The 6471-nt window shown below is 48.9% G+C and overlaps 1 long non-coding RNA gene across 1 annotated transcript; it reads right to left on the bottom strand.

Moving 5' to 3' along the window:
• Nucleotides 1–951: 951 nt before the first annotated feature.
• On the bottom strand, nt 952–6207 carry LOC132657581 (uncharacterized). Its single transcript, XR_009595981.1, has 2 exons — nt 6033–6207; nt 952–4734 (listed from the first exon to the last, which is right to left on the bottom strand). It is a non-coding gene; the product is annotated as an uncharacterized LOC132657581 (long non-coding RNA).
• Between the last annotated feature and the right edge of the window lie 264 nt (nt 6208–6471).

The raw sequence follows: 6471 nt of genomic DNA on the forward strand, positions 1-6471 counted from the left end.
TTGGCTAAAATATATATGAACCAGTTTCATAAATGTTTGCAAAGAGGACACATCTGGGTAGTCAGCACCGAGGCATGGGATAGAATTTGGCTAGCCCCCCAGTCTCCCCAGAACCCCCCAACCACAGTCCCTCCCTCCCCGTAGAGAAGACCATCATCCTGATTTTATGGTGGTCCGTTGTACAGTTTACTTTATAGCTTTAGTCAACCTGGTGCAGATACCTAAACATAAGAGTTTAATCCCCTACCCCCAAGTCACATAAATGAAATGATACAGGAAGTACCTTTTAGAATTCAGTTTCTTTTGCTCAGAATGTGGCTTGCAAGGTCTATCTGAGTGACGGCCTTGTTGCCTTGGGTTGTTCGTTCTTGTGGCTGAAATGGTTCGTTATTATTGTCATGATTGCTTTTTCACTTTGCATCTCATCATACCCTCCCAACACTTCAGAGGGGCAGAGATTACGGTTCTGTGTGTGTTAGTTGCTCAGTCGTGTTTGACTCTTTGCGACCCCATGGACTCTAGCTGGCTCGGCTCCTCTGTCTATGGAATTCTCCAGTATCCACTAAGAATACTGGAGTCTCTTCCTGACCTAGGGATCAAACCCAGGTCTCCTGCATTGCAGGAAGTCTCTTTACCATCTGAGCCATGAGGGAAGCACTATGGTTACGTCTGCTACTCACCAAAGAGCCAGAAGCTCCTAGTAGCTGGGTCACGAGCTACCCCCACTCACATGCCGGAACCTTTGTTCTTAATTCCTCCACTCTGTTGCCTTCCAACAGGAGGGGAAGGGGGCACAGGGAGGCTAAGGATATGAGGGGATCACCTTGTCAGACTCTAAGAGTCCAGTCTGGATTGCCCAGGGTAGCCTCTAGGATCAGCCGTTCTTCGGCCAGTCTGAGGCCAACTTCTCCATCAGGCAAAGAATACGCATAGGACCCAGGGCCCATATACTTTTAGGCACCACAAAAATGCTTTAATTTGAACCTGTTAAAGTCAGAAGAAATAAAATGTAATAAAAATGAAGGTGTGATATGGAATCCAGCCCGGATTCTATTTATCATTATACAACGCAGTTGTAGATTTTGATTTGAAGTATTTCTGCATGGAGAAGGGGTCCCTGAAAGCCAATATCCCCGGTGCCCAGGAGAGTCATGTCGCCACTGAAACAGCCCCCTGTCTTGCAGGCACCAGCTGTTGCTGTGGCAAGCGGCCGGCAACCCCAGCTGCCAAGAGAGCTGGGAGAGACGCGGGCAGTTCCAAGACTGTTCCTCCCCCGAGGTTCACGGCTTTGTCTTCATCTAGCAGCCGTGACCCCATCTGTCCAAGCCCCTCTTTCCAAAGCCTCCTTGGGTGGCAGGGAAACCCTCAGGGCTTGGGAGGCGATAGGACGAAGGAGTGGGGAGAAATTAGCACATCTGAGACTGCAGGAACAAGCCTTGTCCTTACGCTGACACTGAAAATAGCTTTGTGTTTCCAGTGGGTGCCCGCTGAATCACAGCCTTACTGCCATCTCTCTCTGGTTCAGGGGTTCCCAAACTTCTTCTCCTAAATACGCTCTTCTCAAGGTTGCCCTATTTTCCTTACCCATACCCCCCATTTTTTTGACTCTCCATTTCATCTCTTTCTTTACTTAAATAAATTTATTTTAAAAGGAAGCTTATACTTACATGCGTGTGTTACTCAGTCGTGTCTGACACTAAGTGACTGCGTGGACTGTAGCCCGCTGGGCTCCTCTGTCCATGAGATTCTCCAGGCAAGAATACTAGAGTGGGTTGCCATTCCCTTTTCCAGGGGATCTTCCCGACTCAGGGGTGAATCTGGACCTCTTGCACTGCAGGCGGGCTCTTTACTCTGAGCCACCAGGGAGGCCCTATACTTACATTCTGTGTATAAAGAGGAATTTTTTTTAAAAATTGCAGCTAGAAATGAAAATAGATAATAATTGCAAACATTTATTAAGTACCTACAGTGTCCCACGCACTGTCCCGGCCTTTTACACATACTAACTCATTGTATCCTGAGTTAGATGCAGTTATTACCCCCATTTTGCATGTGGGGGAACTGAGGCACAGAGAGGTTAAGTTACTTGCCCCAGGACACACAGCCAATGAATGGCAGAGCGGGGATTTGAAACCCATGAGCTACACCAGCTGCTCAGATTTTCTGCCCTAGCAGGACATCAGCTCCACGAGGGCAAGGGTTTTGGTCTTCTCCCCTGCTGTGTCCGCTGTGGCTAGAATAGCGTCTGTCACACCATAACGCTTAATCCATGTTTACCGAATAAATGAACAGGTGAACAATCAGCTGCCATAATTAGAAGGCAATCAGAAAAACAAACACAACGGAAAGCAAACAAGTCTGGCGAGGCACTGCCCTTCCAGGAGCCGAATGGGAAGCCTGCTGTCTCCTTGTCCAAACGAGACACTAGCATGTGTGTGAGAGGAAGTGAGGGGGCCACGTGTTCCAGTGGAGACGAGGTCCTTGCCTAGTCTCCATTAGAGGAATCACAAGGGACTTGAAAGGGAGCAGTTTTTCTCCCCTTGGGAGTCAATTGTTATTAATATGTCCTTTAACACCTTTGCTGAGCTAGAATTCACATTATGCCATTCACTCAAAGTGTATAATTCAGTCTTTGTCGTATATTCAGACAATCGTCTAACCTGATCTAATTGTAGAACCCTTTTCATCCCCACAGAAGCCTCGTACCATCATCAGTTACCCTTCATTCATCAGGCCCTCCAGCCCTAAGCAACCACGAGTCTACTTTCTATTTCCGTGGATTTGCCTGTTCTGGACATTTCATATAAATGGAATCCTACAAATGGCCTTTCGCGGCCGGCTTCTTTCACATAGCAGAATGTTTTCAAAGTTCGTCCATCTTCTAGTCAATTATTTCCTGCCCTGTCCTGCGTTCGTGTAAAACCATCTCTGACGAATCCCTTACTTCAGGTGCATAAAGAACTGTGGATGAGTCCTGGCTTCCTGCTCCTCCTCTAGCAAGGGTGCTGGCTTGGTTCTCCCAGCGTTTAGACCCAGGAGCTCCGAGGATGGAGTTGGGGGAGGGGTGTATCTTTCCACTGCCCTCTGGTCTGGGCAGGGACTGGCCCACATGTTCCTGCTACTCAACCGTCTTTCCTAAATCAGGACTCTGGGCACTCCTGGGAATCACTGTCTGCCCCCACCAGCTCTGGGAGTGTCAGTGAGTCACTGACAAGCATTTCAGCAGCACCTGTGTGTGTCCGTCTGGGGTGAGGAGCCAGGGTGATGGAGGGGAAAGAGATGCTGACCGGTCAGGCAGTTCACACTGAGGTCAGGTTCCCTAATAGCAGGCTTTCTCTGCCTCTGCCCCTACGCTTGTTTGGGCCACGGGAGGTCGTTTTATTTGGAAATTTTCTTTTGTGTGTTTGTTGTTGTTCAGCCGCTCATTCGACCCCATGGACTGCAGCACGCCAGGCCTCCCTGGCCTTCATCATCTCCCAGAATTTGCTCAAACTCATGTCCATCCAGTTGGTGATGCCATCCAGCCATTTCATCCTCTGTTGTCCCCTTCTCCTGCCCTCAGTCTTTCCCAGCATCAGGGTCCTTTCCAATTAGTTGGCTCTTTGTATCAGGTGACCAAAGTATTGAAGCTTCAGCTTTAGCATCAGTCCTTCCCATGAATATTCAGAGTTGATTTCCTTTGAAATTGACTCGTTTGATCCCCTTGCAGTCCAAGGGACTCTCAGGAGTCTTCTCCAGCACCACAGTTCGAAATCATCAATTCTTTGGCCCTCAGCCTTCTTTATAGTTCAACTCTCACATCCATACATGACTTCTGGAAAAACCAGAGCTTTGCCTATATGGACATTTGTTGGCAAAGTAATGTCTCTGCTTTTTAATATGCTGTGTAGGTTTGTCATAGCTTTTCTTCCAAGGAGCGTCTTTTAATTTCGTGGCTGCAGTGTTTAGCTGCTGTCTTCCTGAGCAGGCTCAGTGTCTGAGATGCCTGGGCTCCGTAGTATAAATGTTCTGGAGTCCTTCATAGATACTGTTGAAAAACCAACCCTTAAGTAGTGATACCTCTTTTAACTTTCTGGGATTCTGGGAGGTGGATGATCTTTCTTCCTTTTATAGAAGGGGAAACTGAGGCTCAGGAAAGTCAGGTGACCTGTACAAGGCCTCATTGTTAGGAAAAGTTGGAGCTGGAGTTTGAACTGGATGCCAAAGCCTGTGCTCTTGACTGAACAAGAAGTTAGAGGCTGTGGTGGGGACACTGGGGGACGGGTGCTGTGAAAGGGGATGTTTCCCTTGGGCACACCTTTGGAGTAGGTGCCCATGTCACTGAACTAGCTTCGTTTTGCCCACACACAGCAGGCCACGATGCTGAGACATCTAAGCGTGCACGAAGCACAAAGACGACGCCAGCCTCAGATCTGCCTCCTGCAAGGCCAGGAGCTTTGGAGTATTTATGGGATAAAGAATAAAGTGGGAGGGGGCTCTGAGCATGGGGAGGGTGGGGAAGGGAGATTGGAAAAAGGTGCCATCATTGTTCTGTGCAGGTGCAGCCAAGCTCCGGGCCTCTGTATGCTGAAAGATGAAGCTGCTTAGCACCATCTGCGGGTGGAGTTTTTGACCCTCTAGAATCAAAGGGTCACCAAGGGAACACTCACACATGTCCAGTTGGAGGGTCGGTGGTCCCATCTTGTTCCGTCTTAAGAGGCTCAGCGTGAGCTAGACACAGCTGACTCCAAGTTCCTGGAAAACAATGGAGTCCAGCTTCTTATGTCTTAGGCTGCTTGCTGCTTGGAGGGCACGCAAAGCCTTGATCAGTGAAGGCAGATGAAATGGATTTGACTCATTACCCCTAGTTTCAGCAGGAGTTTGTACGGAGTCAGGGACTCTGCCAGAGGAGGGGGAAGTATCTCCATCCAACCAATACCAAAAAAATTAAGAATAAAATAAAAGGACTTCCCTTGTGGTCCAGTGGTTAAGACTCTGCACTTCCAGGGCAGGGGGCATGGTTTTGATTCCTGGTTGGGGAACTAAGATCCTACATGCCATGTGGCTATGCCAATAAGAGAAAAAAAGCTTAAAAAATCAGAAATGATTTGGAGATGAAGGTGGGAAGCCTGTAGTGTGATGTTCATGGAGCCTTGCCCTACACCTAAGCACTTTGAGTCAAGGCCCTTTGTGTGTGTGTGTGGTGGGGGGGGGGGGTGGGGGGTGGGTTGATGAGTGACAGAACTCAGTCAACTTTGGCAAAAATGGAAATTTATCTACACATGTAATTAAAATATTCAGGATAGATTTCCCTTCAGGTGTGGCTAGATCCAGGGCCTGCGAGGTTGGAGCTGTCTGATCGCTACCCTTTGGCCCTCCTCTCCTCTGTTCGGCTCTTTCCTTAGGCAGGCACCTTGGGGTGGGAGATGGATACCATCATCTCTTGGGTTTCTTCCTTCCAGTTTAGTATTGCCGAGTGGAAGAGAACTTCTCATTTCCAGTAGCCGTAGCTCCGGCTAAACTCCTGGCGTCACTTGCTTATGGACCTGGCTCGTCTTACATGCCCATCCCTGAACTGGTAGGGCAGTGGGCTCTGATTGGCTGGGACTGGCCAATAGGTGCATCCTAGGGCTAGAGAGGGATCAGTCCTAATTGAACCACATGGACCAAGGGGGAAAAGGATAGTTCCCCTAGGAAAACTCAGGATGCTGTTATAAGAAGCAGCAGGAAGGGGACTGGACAGGTCCAAGTCAATAGACTTCTTCCTCATGGGGAGTGGTGGAAGATACCATCCAGCTATCTGGCTTCACTGCCTACTAGCTATGTGAACTTGAGGTGATGCATCCCACCCCCGCTCTCCCCCTTAGTTTTTAAAAAATATATTTTGGCTGCGTGGGCATGTGGGATTTTAGTTCCTTGGCCAGGGATTGAACCCACGCCCCCTGCAGGGGAAGCTCAGAGTCTTAGTCACTGGACCACCGGGGAAGTCCCGGTTCCCCTTTTCTGAGCCCCAGTTTGCCCATCTTTTATAGCGATGATCTCCTCGAACTCACCCAGCTCTGAACTTCTGACCGAAAGATTTCATTTAGCCAGAAGCCCAGCATCCTAGCTTGACAGATCCAAGCTGCGGCTTAGGAATGCTTGGCCTTCGCACACCCTGAGGTTGAACTTGGAACCGGACATCCAGCCTCCTGTTCCTGCTCATGCCGGCAGGGTACAGCCTGTGTTAGTGGGAGGAGGCTTCTTTGTACATCCCCAGTGTTCTCCTTCTATAATTGGCTCCGAATGAAATGATCTCATCCCTGAACACTGAGGAAGATGGGTGGGGGTGGGGGTGGGGAAAAGAACTCCCTGGCAGCATCTGACACTGTTTGTAACTCAATCGTTTGTGAGAGAGAGAGAGAGAAAGAGAGAGAGAAAGCGAGTCCGCTCTCTTGAAGACGACATAAAAGTTTGGGGAAAAGAAAACAAAAACCAAAAATACGACAGTCT

This window comes from Ovis aries, chromosome 13 (genome assembly GCF_016772045.2).
Source record: "Ovis aries strain OAR_USU_Benz2616 breed Rambouillet chromosome 13, ARS-UI_Ramb_v3.0, whole genome shotgun sequence".
Taxonomy (NCBI): domain Eukaryota; kingdom Metazoa; phylum Chordata; class Mammalia; order Artiodactyla; family Bovidae; genus Ovis; species Ovis aries.